Raw genomic sequence first — 19440 nt, 5'->3', positions numbered from 1 at the left:
GGGGCAATTTAGTCCCCCAGTGGACATTTGGCAGTCTGGAGGCACTTCTGGCTGCCATAAACTTGGAGTGGATGTTCCAGAGGTCATTGTCCTTGCAATGCATGGGACAGCTTCCTCACAGCAAAGAATTATCAAGCCCAATATGGCAGTAGTGCTGAGGTTGAGAAACCCTGCCCTAAATTATACTTTGAGTGGCGCTACATGAAGACTTGCCCTGTACCTGAGTAATGTAATTATTAGGTTAAACAATCATAACTTGTGGGACAAAACCAGAAAGTAACTTCTGATAAGAACAGATACTACACTTGATCTTAGCCAAAAGGCCGACAAGCGATCAGAAAGTAGCTTCTAATCTGGTCTTCAGCTGTTCCTTTAAAATGATTCTGTGGGGTTTGTTCTTGACCTGTTATTGGCTGAAAACTTGGACAGGCCTCATGAATTTTCTGGTCACTACTACACAATGAAAAAAAGCCCTACATTCACTTGAAACCACAGAGTACATTCTCAGTTCAGTAATTACATGTCTAGTCTCTTATAATAATAATAAACTTGATTTAAAGCGGAGCCTTTCCCTTCCTCTGGCATGGGGAAGGCTGCACTGGAGGAAGCGGGAGTGGCCGGCCTTTTCTCCCTTTCTATGCCCAGTGCTCCAACTCCTCCCCAGCTTGCCAAGCCTCTGGGGTTGGAGAATGGGGCAGGAGTGGGGGAAAGGGCACCAGGAAAGTTCTTCATAGACTGATAGTGTAGTGAGTTGGTACGGAACTCTGTGCCTGGCAGGTATTTAAAGCTGATTCCATCCTCTTGGATATTTTGGGGGAACTTTATTACCTAGAGTTCCCTTTTGTGAATGATACACTCTCTCCTAGCTTGGGGCTTCTTGAAAAAAACCATCTGTGGTAAAGAACCAACGGATTTTATTTTTGTTTTGTTTTAATTTCTATTCTGCCATGGACTGATATTTTTGTAAACACACAGTAAAAATGAATTACTGCGAAGATAAAATGAAAAAAAGTAGCACAAAATAGAAACCTACATTTTAAATCATCACATTGAATAGACATAAAATGACTGTCAAGCTGCTATAAAATTTTCTAAAAGCTTATTTTTGAGGGTGTGCGCAGTGGCTCATGCCTGTAATTCCAGCACTTTAGGAGGCCGAGGCGGACAGATCACTTGAGCTCAGAAATTTGAGACCAGCCTGGCCAATATAGTAAAATGCCTGTCTTTACTAAAAATACAAAAATTAGCCAGGTATGGTAGCCTGTGAGTGTGGTCCTAGCTACTCAGGAGGCTGAGGCAGGAGGATCACTTGATCCCCAGAGGTGGAGGCTGCAGTGGGCTAAGATCACACCACTGTACTCCAGCCTGGACAACAGAGTGAGACCCTGTCTCGACCACGACAACAAAGCAAAGCTTACTTTCAATTTCTGTACTATTCCCACCATAGAGCAGTAACAGTCGGTGGACCAGCCCTGAGCCTCACGCCCCACATGAAGAGCACTGATCTGACTCATTGCTCCTTCCCTTGTTTCCTAATGCCTGGGAGATGGTGATATTTGGCTTCTCTCCTCTGAAGCTTGTCTGCTCTCACAGTGACTGAATCTCTCTCTCTCTCTCTCTCTCTCTCTCTCTCTCTCTCATTGTCCACTTCTGGTCCATGGAAAACAGTGAGGCATCTTCTGCCCTGATGTGACCTTGGAGCACAGGTTGCCCAATGAGACTTCCTCCCATGGCTCACTGACCAGCTGCTAGCCAGTGGGTGCTCCTCAGGAGTGGTTGGATAGAACAATCGTTCCCTGCAAAGATGTCCATGTCTAGTCCCCAGAACCAATGAACACATGTTGCTTTACATCGCAAAAAAGACTCTGTGATAGGGACATGATTAAGGATCTTAGAACAGGGAGATGATCTCAGATTGTCCAGGTGGTCCCAAATGTAATTATAAAGGTTCCTCTAAGTAAAAGAGGAGCCAGGAGAAATCAGAAAAGAAGATGTGGACAACAGAAGCTGAGGCTGGAAGAAAACACCAAGGAATGCCAGCGGCCTTAGAAGCTGGGCAAGGGAAGGGAGGTGATTCTCCTCTAGAGCTCCCAGAAGGAACACAGCCCTGCTGACGCTGTGATCTCATCTATGGATGAACGGAGACTTTTGACCTCCGGAACTGTTTGTTTTGAGACAGAGTCTTGCTCTGTCACCCAGGCTGGAGTGCAGTGGCACGATCTTGGCTCACTGCAACCTCTGCCTCCCAGGTTCAAGCAAGTTTCCTGCCTCAGCCTCCTGAGTAGCTGGGATTATAGGCGTGTGCCACCACACCTGGCTAATTTTTGTATTTTTAGTAGAGACGGAGTTTCATCATGTTGGCCAGGCTGGTGTTAAACTCCTGACCTCAGGTGATCCGTCTGCCTCGGCCTCCCAAAGTGCTTTGACCTCCAGAACTTTAAGGTGACAAAAAAGTGACTCCAGCCTGGGGACAGAGCAAGATGCGGTCTCAAAAAAATATAGATAATAAACCCACTAAAATTGTGGCAATTTGTTGTAGCAGTAGTGGGAAACTAATCCAAGCAGGACTAAGACCAAAGTTCACTATAGCCTCAAACTTGAAGGAACGCATAATAACTAATCTGAGTGGTCTTTTAAAGTCCCTCTACTTTGACTTGTTGTAAGTCAGATTTCAGTTTCATTTTTAAACTGCATGGTGCTTGGAACCTTGGCATAACTCTCTCATAAGCAGCTTCATAGCTCTTTGTGGAAAAAGAAATAAAGCCTCAAACTTAACTGCCAGTCCTTAATGAGCAGTTTACCAATGTTGAACTGAATGAAAAAGCTTCCCAAAATTACAAGCCTTACATCTGCAGTTTTACTTCTATGTCTTTTTTTTTTTTTTTTTTTTTTACTGATACAGAATATCTGTGCATATTTTGGGGATACATGTGATACTGGCATACATGCATAAAAGTGATGATCAAATCAGGGTAACTGGAATATTGATCACCTCAAGCATTTATCTTTTCTTTTTTGGGGAGCATTTTAATTCTTCTAGCTAGTTTCAGCTATACAATATGTTATTATTAACTATGGTCACCCTACTGTATTATCAAATACTAGATGTTACTCTTTCTATCTAATTGTATTTTTGTACCTGTTAACCAACCTCACTTTATTCCCCCACCCCCTATTCCTTCCCTAGCCTCTGGTAACCACCAGTCAACTCTCTCTCTCCATGAGATCTACTTTTTTAGCTCCCATTTATGAGTGAGAACGTGCAATATTTGTCTTTCTGTCCCTGGATTATTACACTTAATATAATGACCCCCAGCTCCATCCATATTGCTGTAAATGACAGGATTTCATTCTTTTTATGGCCAAATAATACTCCATTGTGTGTATATACCACATTTTCTTTATCCATTCATCTGTTGTTGGACACTTAGGTTGATTCTCTATCTTGGCTATTGTGGATAGTGCTGTGATACACATGAGAGTGCAGATATCTCTTCAATATTTTGACTTCCTTTCTTTTGGATATATACTCAGCAGTGAGATTGCTGGATGATGTGGTGGTTCTATTTTTAGTCTTTTGAGAAACTTCCGTACCCTTTTTTATAGTGGCTGTACTAATTTACATTCACACCAACAGTATGTGAGCCTTCCTCTTTCTCTGCATCTTCACAAGCATCTGTTATTTTTTGTCTTTTTGATAAGCCATTTTAACTTGAGTGAGATGATATTTCATTGTGGTTTTAATTTGTATTTCTCTGGTGATTAGTGGTGTTGAGCACTTTTTCATATATCTGTTGGCTATTTGTATGTCTTCTTTTGAGAAATGGTTATTCAGACCTTTTGCACATTTAAATTAAATTAAATTAAATTAATTAGTTAATTTTTTTGGAGACAGAGGGTCTTGTTCTGTCACCAGGCTGTAGTGCAGTGGCATGATCTTGGCTCACTGCAACCCCCACCTCCCTAGTTCAAGGAATTCTCGTGCCTCAACCTTTTGAGTATCTGGGATTACAGGCATGCACCACCACGCCTGGCTACTTTTAAAATATTTTTAGTAGAGATGGAGTTCTGCCATGTTGGCCAGGCTGGTCTGGAACTTCTGCCTTTTGCCCATTTTTAAGTCAGATTATTTGGTTTTTAGTGAGTTGTTATTGTTCCTTATATATTCTGGCTATTAGTCTCTTGTCTGATGAAGTATTTTCTCTCATTCTGTAGGTTGTGTCTTCATTTTGTTGATTGTTTCCTCTGCTGTGTAGAAGTTTCTTAGATTGATACAATCTCATTTGTCTATTTTAGCTTTTGTTGCCTGTGCCTTTAAGATCTTATCCAAAAAGTCTTTGTTCTGATCAGTTTCCTGAAACATTTCCCTTATGTTGCTTTCCAATAGTTTCTTAGTTTCAGATTTTAGATTTATGTCTTTAATCCATTTTGATTTGATTTTTTTTTTTGTACAGTGAGAGATAAGGGTCTAGATTCATTCTTCTGCATATGGTTATGATGTTTTCCCAGCACCATTTATTAAAGAGACTGTCCTTTCTTCAGCATATGTTCTTGCCACTTTTGTGGAAAATGAGTTGGCAGTTAATGTGTGGATTTATTTTTGGGTTGTCTATTCTGTTCCACTGGTCTATGTGTCTGTTTTTATGCCAGTATCATGCTTTTCTGTTTACTATGGCTTTGTAGTATATTTTGAAGTCAGGTAGTGTGATACCTTCAGCTTTATTCTTGTTGCTCAGGACTGCTTTGGCTATTCAGGGTCTTTTGTGGTTTCAAATGAATTTTAGGACTGTTTTTCTCTATTTCTGTAAAGAATGTCATTGGTATTGCATTGAATCTGCAGATCACTTTGGGTAGTATGGATATTTTAACAATGTTAATTCTTCTAATCTATGAGCATGGATATTCTATGTCATTCTTTAACACCATTGTTTCTAAGTAAAAGGTGTATGCAGTTAGTAATCCCATTTCTTTGATGGTTTTAATTATTTTCTCTGACACTTTTAAAATCCAAATATTGTAAAGTGCCTTGTAGAAATTAGATTTCATGCAAATAATGTCATTTATCTGTCTTTGTAGGTTTTTGTTAGCAGAAATCTGAAAATGATATATACAAACCCAAGTTTTTAAGGTTAGAGCAACACTCAAAGGAAAATACAGTTTGCTATTGTTTTACTCAACTGACTCTCACTACTCCATAATATATGATGCTTTATCATTGTGCATAATACATCAAATACAGTGGCCTAATGCTAATCTCCTGAAAGCACTTCAGCTATTATAATGGAGATTCCGCTTCTTTAAAGTCAGTAGAAGTTCCGTATTTAATAAGGGTAGGCTGAGGTTCAGAAAGAAAGAACAGTGAGGGCAAGACTTAAAGCTCACAGCTCTCAGAAATGTTCCTATTCATACTTCATAATGTAGCTATTTGCTGACTAGTTAAAATGTAAAATAGCATATTAAATTCAATAGAATGTCAGAAGTTATTTCTCTAGATTAATTGCCCAGGAAATATCTCCACATAATAGAATGATCATCCTCCTCCATATAACCATTTCTAGTAGATGCCCACGTCAGCACCGTATCATATACAGAAAATCAAAGGAACCAAATGAGGAACTAGGGATATGTTACTTGAGAAAATCCGTTTTGAAAGGACTGATTTTCTGGCTGAAGCAAATGCTTTATGATAATCACATTTTAAAAATATGTTACGCTTCATTTATTTATTTTTTCGTTTAGACCTCTGCATTCTCATGTAAGTTGAAAAAGATGACAAAGGAACCAAAAAGAGGAGAAATGATTTGCTTTTGAGCTGTCATCGTTCTGGATTCCCCATCCAAAGAACTCAGTTCATTTTGATTGAATGAGTTAATGGAAATGAATACAGAGAACTGAAGTACAAATTGAAAAAGAGTGTGACTTAATAGGATAAGCAGGGCATTGGGACATGGATCTGACATCTAATCGTTTTTGGTCACAGACACTATTCTATCTTTTGATGCTGACTTCTAGGTTTTGAATAAAGTGGAATCCATGGAACTCTTTTAACTCAGTGCTCCTGAAAAACATAAGTGAATAAAACTGAAATGCTCTTAAAACATAATGAGGCATAGAAAGTTCAACTATTTTATGTATATGGTTAAAGCCTGAAAGAAGGCTTTAGACTTCACAATTGGGAAAAGTAAAAGGAAACCTTGAATCTACTAGTTAAGGTACTGTTTATACTTTGTTTTCAACACTAATCATTTTTTTTAAAATTTATTTTTTATTATTATTATACTAACACTAATCATTTTAAAAAAACTTTTAAGTTCAAGAGTACATGTACAGGTTTGTTACATAGGTAAACTTGTGTCATGGGAGTTTATTGTACAGCTTATTTCATCACCCAGGTACTAAGCTTAGTACCCACTAGTTATTTTTCCTCATCCTCTCCTTCCCACCCTCCACCCTCTGATAGGCTCCACTGTGTGTTGTTCCCTTCTATGTGTCTATGTGTTCTCATCATTTAGCTCCCACTTATAAGTGAGAACATGCATTATTTGGTTTTCTGTTCATCAGTTAGTTTGCTAAAAATAATGGCCTCAATTTCTATCCATGCCCTTGCAAAGGACATGATCTTGTTCCTTTTTAAGGCTGCATGGTATTCCATGGTATACATATACCACACTTTCTTTATCCAGTCCATTATTGATGGGCATTTATATTGATTCCATGTCTTTGCTGTTGTGAATAAGGCTGCAATGAACATACACATGCATGTGTCTTTATAATAGAACAATTTATATTCCTTTGGTTATATACCCAGTAATTGGATTGCTGGGTCGAATGGTATTTCTGTCTTTAGGTCCTTGAGGAATCGCCACACTGTCTTCCACAATGATTGAACTAATGTACACTCCTACCAACAATATATAATGTTCCTTTTTCTCCACAACCTTGCCAAAATCTGTGATTTTTTGAATTTTTGATAATAGCCATTCTGACTGGTGTGAGATGGTATCTCATTGTGGTTTTGATTTGCATTTCTCTAATGATCAGTGATTTCAACAGTAATTTTTTTTACTTGTTTTAGGCAAGGCTTTTTCCCCCTTAATTGCTTGGAAACTTGAAATAATTTATTTTGTATTTAAATGTCTACTTATAGATTAGAGTTTCACACTTTTGTATTGTGGAAATGCAAGTCATCAGTACTTTTCTAGGCTGCCCCTGGAAACCACATTTTACATAGTCCTTTAAGTTAAAAAAAGTCCTCTTTCTTGTTAGAAGAATAAGCATAACCCTAATTATGGCCCACTGTTATTTCTAGCAATGCACATTGGTATTCATCTTTAAGCTCCACCTATATTAAATGTATTCTTATTTTAGTTGTATAACAGAAAGAGAAAATTTTAAAGATAATTTTCACTTATGTGTAAAAATGATTCCTGAAATGACAGCTGAATCCTTTCAGAGTACTCAGAGGAGATAAGCCCTGGTATGAATACTTCTGAAATCAGGGCTGTGCCTTACCATAGTTTTCCAGTTTTAGATGGGCTGTTTTTTATTTTTACATTTAAGATTCCTGACATTGGTGGCAGTGGTGATTCTTTTGTCTCAGTGCTACTACAAGATTGAATCCAGTCTCTAACAAGATACTTAAAGCTTAAAAAGGAGGTAGACTTGTCCTAAATTCTGTCTTGTCTGGAATAAAGATCAGGTGGTTCAGAAGGTAGCCAGTTCCTCAGAGTTCAGGTAAAGGCCGAAACTGGCCAATACAATCCCAAGTCTCCATGAAAATTTTTTCGTAAACTCACTGATTGAGAAAAAAGTCTTCAGAAATGATACATTATGGTTCAGCATTGAAAAGTTATTATGTACAAGGAAAGGCACAGAAACAGAGCAATAGGACATACATTTGATACTGGTGAATCAGATATTCATTGTTGGAACAACAACTTCAATTCTGTACTTTATTTCAAAACCAAGTGCTTTAAGGTACGTAAGAAAGGAAGTCTCTACAAGCAAAGGAGGTGTGGTACTTTTCATTCCTGAGATATAGGTAAAAGCACTGCCTGTTTCAGCTCAACTAAAACCTCTGAAAGCAGAAGAACTTGCCATATCTCTCAGAATAGGTAATAGAAGTTTTCAAAGCAAAAAGAGAAGCAGGTGGGATCAATCCATGCCTGGTGTAACTCTATCGTTAAGGCATCAAACATGAATTTATTGCAGACTTTCTGCTTACCTTTGACTAGACACTCCTTAGCATCAAGCGACCTGTGATTTCATTGAGGAAGAAAATTAAACTATGAGTTTAGTCAAAGTGGCAATGCTTGTAAAACCTAGGTGTTTTATAATCTAAGTGGCACCTTAGAGTCCATGGCTTGTTCTGGAATCCTATGTCTAGCACAGCACCATCATCCTGGGGGAGCTCAGTTAGAGGTTATTGACTGGCTGGCAGAATGAATGGCACAGTGCACCCTGGAACTGGGTGCTTTTTACATGGGCACTCAGGAAGTTTGCAAAGAACACCTAGGTTTTATTAGCATTGCCACTTTGACTAAACTCATAGTTTTAATTTTTTTCCCTCAACTCAGGTGGGTTATCTCTGGCTGTATGAATTCCTATTATGCTTGGAATGTGCTCCCATTATTCCACATACTAACCAAAGAAGACATGTGTGTCACATTGGAAGATACTTTAGTTATGTAGAAGAAAGGAGAGGCAATAGCTCTACATGTGAATTCTTCTCTGTCTTAGCACCAGCTTTAAAATGGGGTGTAGTAGACAGACTAAGACCACGGACTTTGGAGGAGTCAGGTAGGGACAGGTGGTACCACTGACTTGACAAGTGGCTTTCATGAAGTTGTTATCTAAGTCTCAGTAGCTTCCTCTGTGAAAGGATAATAATAAAGTAGCTCCCACATAATGGGGGTGTGTGCTTAACACGGTATCTGGCACATAAATGTCCAATGAATGTTGTAATGATTGTTAAAATAAATATAGAAGGAATCAGTTTTCCCTCTCTAAATTATGGGAGACGAAAATAGATGAAAAGTTACATGAATGAATTTTAGCCACTAGACTGGCTAAAATTATAAAAAACTGACAACACCAAATGTTGGCGAGCATATGGAGCAACTAGACTTTCCTATATTCATTGTTGCTGGGAGTGAAAAGTGGCACAATTACTTTGGAAAAATTTCTGGAAGGTTCTTGTGAAATTAAATATGTGTCTCTCTGATGACTCAGAAATTGTGGCCAGGCCCACACCTGTAATCCCAGCACTTTGGGAGGTCAGGAGTTCAAGACCAGCCTGGCCAACATGGCAAAACCCCGTCTCTACTAAAAATACAAAAATTAGCCAGGCATGGTGGTGCATGCCTGTAACCCCAGCTATTTGGGAGGCTGAGGCAGGAGAATTGCTTGAATCCTGGAGGCAGAGGTTGTAGTGAGCCGAGATTGTGCCACTGTACTCCAGCCTGGGCGACAGAGCGAGACTCTGTCAAAAAAAAAAAAAAAAGAAAAGAAAAAAAAGAAAAAAGAAAAAAGAGAAAAAATTGTGTCACTAAGTATTTATCTAAGGGAAATAAATGCATATGCCCACTCAAAGACTTGTACAAGTATTTTCATATCAGCTTTATTTCTAATAGCTGGCTGGATACTGGCAACATCTGAGGTGTTCTTCAAGAGGAGAATGGACCAACTGTGGTGTATCCATACAATGGAATACCACTCAGCAATAAAAAGAATGGACCTCTGGCACCCCAAAAAACATGGATCAATCTCAAAACACCATGCTGAGTAAAGGAAGCTTTACACAAGAAGTATATAATGTGTGATTTTATTTCAACAGGTTTAGAATGGGCAAAATTGATCTATGGTAAAAAAAAAAAAATGAGAGCAGTGGTTATATCTGGTATGGGAGATACGGATTGACTGGAGAGGGATCTGAGGGAACTTTCTAGAATTATTATAATGTTCTAAACTTTGATAGAAGCTTGGATTAGATAGGTGAGTGCATTTGTCAAAACATAATGAATGACTTAAAATGTGTGCATTTCATTGTATGTAAATTTAATCTCAAAAAGAGGAAAGAGTTATAGACAAATATTGAACTCTAGCTGGTGATATGCATGCTGATGTGTTCAGGAGTGACAGACAGGTACTAATGTCTGCAACCTACTTTGTGATGCATCAGAAATAAGATGAATGGAAGGATGAATAGATGGATGGTAAATATGTTATAAAGAAATTATAGTAAAGTGTAAGGTGTAAATGTAGTAAAATGTAAAAGATCAAAAAAGATCACTACAGGGATAGATAGATGGATAAATATAAAGCAAATGTAGTAAAATATTAACTGTCAGATTTAGGTGGGAGAATTCAGGGTGCATAGTACAATTCTTCCTATTTTCCTGTATATTTGAAAACTTCTATAGTAAAAAGATGGGGAAATATGGCATATTTGCACTTGTCTAGTGGTGTGTTCCTCTTCCTAAAGTTGAGAGGTCAGGTCATGCAACTCCCAGTTAGGCCTGCTCCTCCTCAGTTTTCCTTCTTCCCACACAGTTCTATTCTATTCCCATTTCTTTGTTTTTGGGGTTTGATTTCTAGTTCTTCCTACACATTAGGCAGAACTTGAATGCTCTGTCTTGGCCTCTCTGCTTCTCAGCTGTTATTGATGACAGTTTCTTAGGCCACTCAAATTCCTGTCCTCACCTAATCTCACCTGTGTTTCCTGAAGTCTTCTGAATTCTCCCAGGGATTCTCTGCCTGGGATGGTTCTGCCTCCACAACCCATAGACACCACCTAAGATGGCACACGGAGGGAAGAACGAGGTACTCATCTGGTGGCTTGGTCTATCCAATGCCACTTCTTCATGGATGTATATGTATGTGCTTGATAGTGCTGCGTGCTTTTTTTTTTCTTTTTTTAACTCTAGGCATTGGAATATTTATCCCACAAGAGATAAGGGCTGTTACATTAACCTTCTATAGTGTCAAGCGACAACTGACTCAGAAGCCAGGAGACCTGTTTTCTTGCCCTGCTCTTCCACTAACTCTAGTCACACAACCCTGGATGAATCATTTGCACTCTAGGCCTTATCCCCTAAATCTGGCAAATGAGAGATTGGAGTAGAGACTGTGTAAGTACTGTTTTCGTCTTAAAAATCTGAAGCCAGGTGTTTAGATCAGTTCTGGGTTCAAATCCTGTTTTATTGCTTTTTAATTATTGGTCTCAGCAAAGTTATTCATATTTTTTGAAAACCTAGTTTTTATCTGCAAAATGGGAATAATACCAACAATGTAGTATTTGTGTCTTAGGGTTTTCTTATGGATTATAAGAAACAAAGCATGTAAAAACCTCAGCACAGGCGCTGGCACACGGTGAGTATGCTCCCAATGCTAGCTGCTACCAGTGTTACTAGTATTGCTGCTGCTGCTTCTGCTATGGCTACTCCTACCATGAGAATAAACTGGAAAGACTATTTGAATATATTTAGCTGTAGAAGTCCTCCAAGGGCTTCATGTTTCTTTCTCTCTCTTGGAGAGACCTTTATTGTTATTCCTTTTCCCATTTAAATAAAGTGAACTTAAGTATTTTCTCTCTGATTTAGAATTGCTTAGATGTATTTTCAGTAACTTTAGGGGGTGTGCTTTTTAAAAAACCATATTGATTTTTCAGGAAGGATATCATATTAAAAATAAGGATCCATTTTAATTCCACATTCTTCTTATGATCTTTCATCTTCGAAAGGCAACAATCGTCATATTCTTTGTTCTGCAAATCATAAGGACTAAACTGAAAAATCAATTCTTCCTAAGAAAGGAGAAAAGAACTGTTATTAAGAAGTAAAGAATAGTCTGAGGATGGTGTGCGCAGAAGATCAATGGAACCATCGGAGATGTCGTTAGTTCCTTACTAGAAACTAAACCATCACCTCGGGCTATGGATGATGAACGTCTGATCCCACTGGAATCAATCCGTGGACATACAGGCAAATACCCATCAGCTTCAGCTCTCAGGATCTCTGCCTTTTTCTTTTCACTCTTAAAAATAAAAACAAAAACAAAAGTCACAACAACTCAGAACATTAATTCCGTTAGATAAATGCAATATTTAAAAAATAATTTTAGCATAAGACACAGGATGCTTTTAGTGATCTAATATCCTCTACTAATTCGAAGCATTTAATTAGAACTTGTAGAAGCCAGAGAGTACAACTTTTAACCCCAAAGTTGAGTTGCATTTATAACATAAACAATAACACAGTATTTCAGAATGCTAGGAATCTAGAGTCATGATTACACACAAGACAGGAGTATTTGATCGGAAGTCCTGTATGTATATATATGTATATGTATACATATATATACATATGTATATGTAACCTTTGTCTTGAAGCATCTTGCCATCCCTTTGAGGGTCTTGTGGGAAACATGGCACAGAGGACATAACCTGCAAATGTACACTTGTTAGCACTGTGGCTCCAAATCCTAATGTAAGACCTTAGAGTGGAGAATTCCTTTGCTGCTACAAGAAGCATCTGTGAAGTGTGTACTAAGGCAGGCAGAAAGACCGCTCTTTCTTTTAAGCTCATTTTAAAATCTCAGGTCTCACCACTAATGGCAAGGAAAGGCCAGTTCAAATCAAGCCAACTCCTGGGCTCCTATCTAGGTCTTCTCAGGCTGGCACAGAAGTTCCTTGGCTAAGAGAGAGTTTGCATTTCAACTTGGGAGATACCCAGACCCTGAGGCTCCCTGGACACAGGAGATCCAGTTGGGTAGAAAGAAAGCATGGGGAGGAGGAGCAGGTGAAGGTGGCACCCAAGAACCTAGCAGCTGCATCCAGGCTGCCAGATCCTTAGTTCCATGCTCCAGTGGATAGAGAATGGTTGCAGCATCTTTTCTGAGGAGACTGAACAGGTGTAAGTTATATTCCTCAGTTGCTCCATCTGTACAATGAGAATAATAATGGTAATTGTCGCATAGGGTTGCAAGAATTAAATGAGCTAATTTATATAGTTATTTCTATCTCCTGACATAATTATATCTTCAATAAATGTTAGCAATTATTATGCACAATGCCACAGAGCATGATTCAGTGCTAGATTATATGAAAGAATAAAGGTGATATGAAAGGTGCTGAATTGTGTCAAAGCCACTGCTTGGGTAGAATAAGGAGTTAAAGTCATTTTCAGAAAGAATCTAAATTTTGAAGTTGTTAAAATTAAATATAGTTGTTGATATTAAATGTTGCCTGTGAAAGAAAACATTTCATCTTTTATTCCTTAAGTTAAACAGTACACACTATAAACTCCATACTTTATCCAAATCACCATCACCGTTGGAAAAGTACATTCAGTGGAGAGGTTCATCCTAGCACCATTAAGATCTCCAGGGTTTTGAGCTCCAGAATGTTGTGATAAAGATGCCCTCCCGTGCATGCCTGACTCTTCCTCACTGCAGCACTGGGCATGTGGCTGGGAAAAGATTCTCTCTTGTCCACTTTAGATCAGGAACGTAACTTGATTACTAATCCCTTTTATTCCAATTTCCTAAAGAACCATGTTATTTCCAAAAATTTTTACCACCAGTTACTCTATGAGAATGAACAGGATAAAATAAATGGGAGAAGCCCACAGTTAAAATGCAAATGTCTGAAGTTTTACAAAGTTAAATGTTCCTCTTGGGGCTAACAATGAAATTCGAATTCCGAGCCTGCAGCAGCAGGAGAGGTGAAAAGTGAAGAGAAGGAGACACCTGATAAATACAGAATGAGTGTTTTGTTTGTGGCCGGCATGATGTTCACATAGTCACAAAATTCAAGTGGTCAACACAAAATAATTGTCTTTAAAACAAAGTAATTAGAAAAAATATATATTCTTGCCAATTCAAAGTAGTGCAATCACTGTCAAACAGGGTCCTCCTTCCTCCTCTCCTTGCCTGCTCCCTGGCTGTGATCTAAGTCCATGGGAGGTCTTACCCATCACCTGTAGGGACTTAGATCACCGCCAGGGAGCCGGGGAGGAGAAGAGGAAGGAGAACTCTGTTTGACAATGATGGGGTCTTACCCATCACCCCTAGGGACTTAGATCACAGCCACGGAGCAGGGGAGGAGAAGAGAAAGGAGGACTCTGTTTGACAGTGATGGGGTCTTACCCATCAGTCCCAAGGACTTAGATCTCTTAGGTCTGTGCCTAAGAAAACAGATACCACAGGGGAGCAAGACAGTCCAGATTCTCTCCCCAGACACCAGGGCTGTCTTACTTCCCTGTGGCATCTGTTCTCTTAGGCACAGACCACACATGGCAAGTTTTCCTCAGAAGCTCAGCATTTTCCTCTCCAGATTTCGTCCTAACCATAGCTCTGCTTGGCACTTGCCATTCTGAGGGTCAGCAACATCTTCCCAGGCCCTACTGGTCCATCTGCAGCCTCAGCTATCAGTCTGCTCACCTGGAACCAGTCACTCCTTAGTAGCTTTGCTGACTTTCGATCATCGGCTGCCTTCAATGCCTCTCTGGATTTCTTGGAGGCCTCAAGAATCGAGGTGGGACAGGGATGTTCATCTCTGACCTAGTTCTGCTTACAGGGCCAGCTGCCAGGGTCCATGCTACTGCAGCTGCTTGCTGGTGGGGAGTGCACGGAGGCTGCCTCCTTCCTGAGATCTCTGATGGCAAGCAGCGCACAGTTCCCCTCTGGTCTCAAACCCCCAGTCTACCAAAAATTTTCAACTCCTTCCCCTCTACAGTGGAGAGGGAGCAGGCAAGGAACAGTGTGTGCCCCTAGGGCCTTCATGAAATTATTATGCACCACAGGACAGCGGCACACCTGAGGGAGCCCTACTCACATCATAGACACCATTGATTTGTACATTTATTCTGATGATTTTCTGGAAAATAGAAGTTACATATCTTGAGGAAGGAGTGCCTTTCCCCCCCACCCCCCCCCACCCACAATTCACACAAAGATATCACATAGACAAATGGTAGCCCAGGTGTCCTGGCCAGTATGGAAACCCTTCTCCTCCTCTCCAGGCTCCTCTCCCCAGCCCAGAATCTGCTCTTCATGTGTTGGAAACTTGTCACTTACATCAACACACATCATTTCCCACTCTCTAGATTGTTGTTGAAATGCTGTGCTTGTAGTTCTCTTGGGCTAGTTCTTGGTATTCAAGCAAAGATCTGGAAATCCACCCCATCTGACCACTTCCCCTAAGTATTTCCTTTTACAAATACCTGGCTCTTAAAATGAAAAGTCAGAGCTATCAAGGCTCTAATTGGGAACTCAAAGCTGGGAATTTGACTCCATTCATGCTGGGCATGATGTTTCAGCACAGACAAAAGAGATCTTGGTGATGAAAAGATGAGGAACCACCTCATCTTGGCTGATGAGCTCTTGGCTCAGGGGAGATAGATAAAGAAACCAGCATGATTCTCCACACTTGTTGGACGAGCAGAGCAGGGAGAGAGGCACTGAGAGAATCGCCATCTAGGGATAAAGGTAAAGTGCCACTGGCTGGTGGGATGGCAGGAGGGGCGTCCGTTGTGTTAAGTCTCACAAATGTGTTCAGAGTGGACAGATTTGGATCAAGAGTGAAGAACTACCACAATGGTCCTGTCTCAACTGAAGTTCTGTATAAGCCTATCAAGCCTTGGGACGTGACCATTGGCTTCTGGGAAGCAGCCCTGTAGGAGAAACATGCCATAGGATACAGGCTTTTTCTGGGCACAGGTATGAGCTGAGTGAGATTCATGGAGGAACAGCCATCAACAGAGACAGACGGGGCTTGTTACAGCTTCCGAGGCTCACTAAGCGACACATTAAAAGTGCAAACAGGATAGGGCAGGCAGCAGGCTACTTGCAACCTTTGATCTCCTTCTTACCTATTAGAAACCACATTGCCAGATGCTTCTTTTTCAAACGGGAGGGGGATGCGATATAATCACCTTTCTACAAAACCTCTGCGAAAGCACCAGAGCTCAGCACTGCTCAGCTTGCAGCCTGGGTTTGTGAAAAGCACAGCCCTGCTCTCTTCATATTTGTTTTTTCTGCTTTGTTCATCACCTCCTACCTTACCACCAACTCACACAGCTAAGCTCCCTCCCCTGGCCATGTCAGCTCCACACCAGCCTGGGAGGAAAGTGAAGTTTCAGAGTTTCATTATTACCTATAAGTCAGAGAACTACAAAAGCCCTGCTGTGCTGCTACTAAGGTTTGCTGTATGTACATAACAGTTTCTTAAGAAGATAAAAATTTAAAAACAAGAAAGGAACAGTAGAAAGGCTATACAATTTTAACTATTCTTTCTACAGTTTTGATTTCTATTAATCTGTGGAAACAGAGCACTAATCATATGACTTTAAAGATATGTTTTTTAAAAGAGTAGCTAGGAGGTCGACATTAACCTTCTCTTCTACTTTAAAAAAAAAAGGAATGAGAAATGTAAAATGAATCCTTGCAAGTCCAGCTTCCACATATTGCTAACATCTGAGTTGATGTCAATGGAGTCCTTTATGTGAGAGTGAGAGATGCCATCATTTGGGCTTTATTTTTATTCTGGTGATGTGGCTACTTGCATGGGGGAGAGAGAAGAGAACTGTCATGTGTGCCTAATATGAGCTGAGCTCTGTGCTAGGTGCTCAGTATTTGTCATCTCATTTATTACCCCCAATAGTTTTGTAGAATATGTGTCTGTATCCCCATTTTATAGGTGAGTAGAAGGAGACTCTGAGAAACTATGTAATTGGATTAAGTGAACATAGCTGGTAAGTAGGATCTGAATCAGGACCTTCTAATCTAGGATCTTCTGACTCCAAAGTCCATGATATTTTTATTACATCTATGACCTTGGATGGTCCAAATGGTCTTATCTTGTACTAGATTCCAGTGCAGAAACTATCTTTAACACAGAAAAGTATTATATTTAATGCACTGAATGACTACCATATACTAGGGAGTGAAAAGTACTGTTTTCTGACAAGAAGGCCAATAATCACACAGCTTTCACAGATCAGTAAAACATCCATAACAAGGCACTTCATTAAAAAAATACTAAATACTTACATGGTATGATGGTTAATACTATCAACTTGATTGGATTGAAGGATGCAAAGTATTGATCTTGGGGGTGTCTGTGAGGGTGTTGCCAAAAGAGATTAATGTTTGAGTCAGTGGGCTGGGAAAGGCAGACTCACCCTTCATCTGGGTGGGCACCATCTAGTCAGCTGCCAGTATGCCCAGAATATAAAGCAGGCAGAAAAATATGAAAAGACTAAACTGGCTTAGCATCCCAACCTACATTTTTTCCCCATGCTGGATGCTTCCTGCCCTCAAGCATCAGACTCCAAGTTCTTCAGCTTTGGAACTCGGACTGGTGTCCTTGCTCCTCAGCTTGTAGACAGCCTATTGAGGGACCTTGTGATCGTGTGAGTTAATGCCACTTAATAAACTCCCATATATATATATATATATGTGTATATATATATATCCTATTAGTTCTGTTTCTCTGGATACACGTGATCTCTTGCTTTATTTAAGTAATTGACATATAGCTATAGTCCATCTTGAAAACACTGTTGGCATCTACTTTTAACATTATTATTTGTCTTTTTTTCTTGTAACAGGAGGAAAGAGCTTCTGCTGTTCAGTTTCCATAAATGTGAAGCCCTAGAGTAGGGTAAAGTCCCCACTTTGTCTGCATCCTCCCCACTCATACTCCATACTCTGACTCTATCAGAGAGTACCCTACTGCTACTCTATGAAAGCCCCATCACATGGGGGGTTGCCTCTTTAGCTTCCCCCATAAGAGGAAACGAAAGCTTAAAAAGAATCCATTATTCTTGGTCTTCCTGTCCATCTACATGGCCCTAGAATTATGGAATCAATAGGTCCTGAATTTGCAATGTTCTGGAAAGAAACTTCTCCTTCTGTCCTCCTACTATTCTCTATCTCCTAAAAAAAGGGTTAGGGGGTATGGTTGAATTTTTCTAAAAGTCTCTCAGAATACAGGATAGAGTTGAGAGCTGGTAAGGAAACTGTTACTATTTTTTCTAATGTGCTTTTCAAAATGGTGATAAAATATACAAAAAAAACATAATATGTATCATCTTAACCATTGGTAAGTATGCAATTCAATGACATGAAATACATTCGCAGTGTAGTCATCACCACTTTCCATGCTTAAAACTTTCATCATTCCCAAAGAAAATTCAATATCCATTAAACAATAACTCCCCTTTCTCCTCTTCCTCCTCCAGCCTCTGGCAACCACCATTCTACTTTCTGTCTCTGAATTTGCCTATTCTAGGGGCTTCATATAAGTGGAACCACACAATATTTGCTCTTCTGTGTCTGACTCATTTCACAATCTGTAATGTGTTCAAGGTCTATCTTTGTTATCGCATGTGTCATAATTTTATTTCTTTTTATGTCTGAATAATATAACATCATGTGTATGGACACATTTTGTTTTTCTATGTATCTGTTGATGGACACTTGTGTTGTTTCCACATTTTAGCTCTTGTGAATCATGCTGCTATGAACATTGTGTGCAACCCTTTCCTTGAGACTCTGCTTTCAGTTCTTTTGTATATACACCCCGAAGTAGAACTGCTGAATCATATGGCAATTCTGTATTTAACCTTTTGAGAAACTGCCATACTGTTTTCCACAACACTGCCCTATTTTATAGTCCCACCAGCAATGCATAAGCATGAGCATTCCAATTTCTACACAGTATTGTCAACACTTGTTATTTTCTTTTTATTATTGTTGTAGCCATCCTAGTAGGTATAAGGTGATATCTCATTATTATTTTTGAATTTTTAATTTATTTTAAAATTTTATTTTAGGTTCAGGGGTACATATGCAAGTTTGTTATATAGAAAACTCATGTCACAGGGGTTTGTTGTGCAGATTATTTCGTCACCCAGGTACTGATCCTAGTACTGATTAGTTATTTTTTCTGATCCTCTCCCTCCTCCCACTCTCAACCCTCAAGTAGGCCCCAGTAACTGTTGTTCCCCTCCTAGTATCCATGTGTTCTCATTGTTTAGCTCCCACTTATAATTGAGAACTTGAGATATTTGGTTTTCTGTTCCTGTGTTAGTTTGCTAAGGATGATGGCCTCCAGCTCCATTCATGTCCCTGCAAAGGATATGATCTTGTTCTTTTTCATGGCTGCATAGTATTCCATGTTGTATATATGCCACATTTTCTTTATGCAGCCTACCATTGATGGGCATTTAGGTTGATTTTGTATCTTTGCTATTGTGAATAGTGCTGCAATGAACATACGTGTACATGTATCTTTCTGGTAGAATGATTTATATTCCTTTGGGTACATATCCAATAATGAGATTGCTGAGTTGAATGGTAGTTCTGTTTTTAACTCTTTGAGGAATCGCCAGACTGCTTTCCATAATGAGTGGACTAATTTACACTCCCATCAACAAT

General features: G+C 39.5%; 1 pseudogene; it reads right to left on the bottom strand.

Annotated features, from left to right (window-relative positions):
• Nucleotides 1-224: 224 nt before the first annotated feature.
• On the bottom strand, nucleotides 225-335 carry LOC119626360 (U2 spliceosomal RNA; annotated as a pseudogene).
• Nucleotides 336-19440: the final 19105 nt, after the last annotated feature.

This window comes from Chlorocebus sabaeus, chromosome 21 (assembly GCF_047675955.1).
Source record: "Chlorocebus sabaeus isolate Y175 chromosome 21, mChlSab1.0.hap1, whole genome shotgun sequence".
NCBI lineage: Eukaryota > Metazoa > Chordata > Mammalia > Primates > Cercopithecidae > Chlorocebus > Chlorocebus sabaeus.
This window is presented reverse-complemented; position numbering and strand designations above follow the sequence as displayed.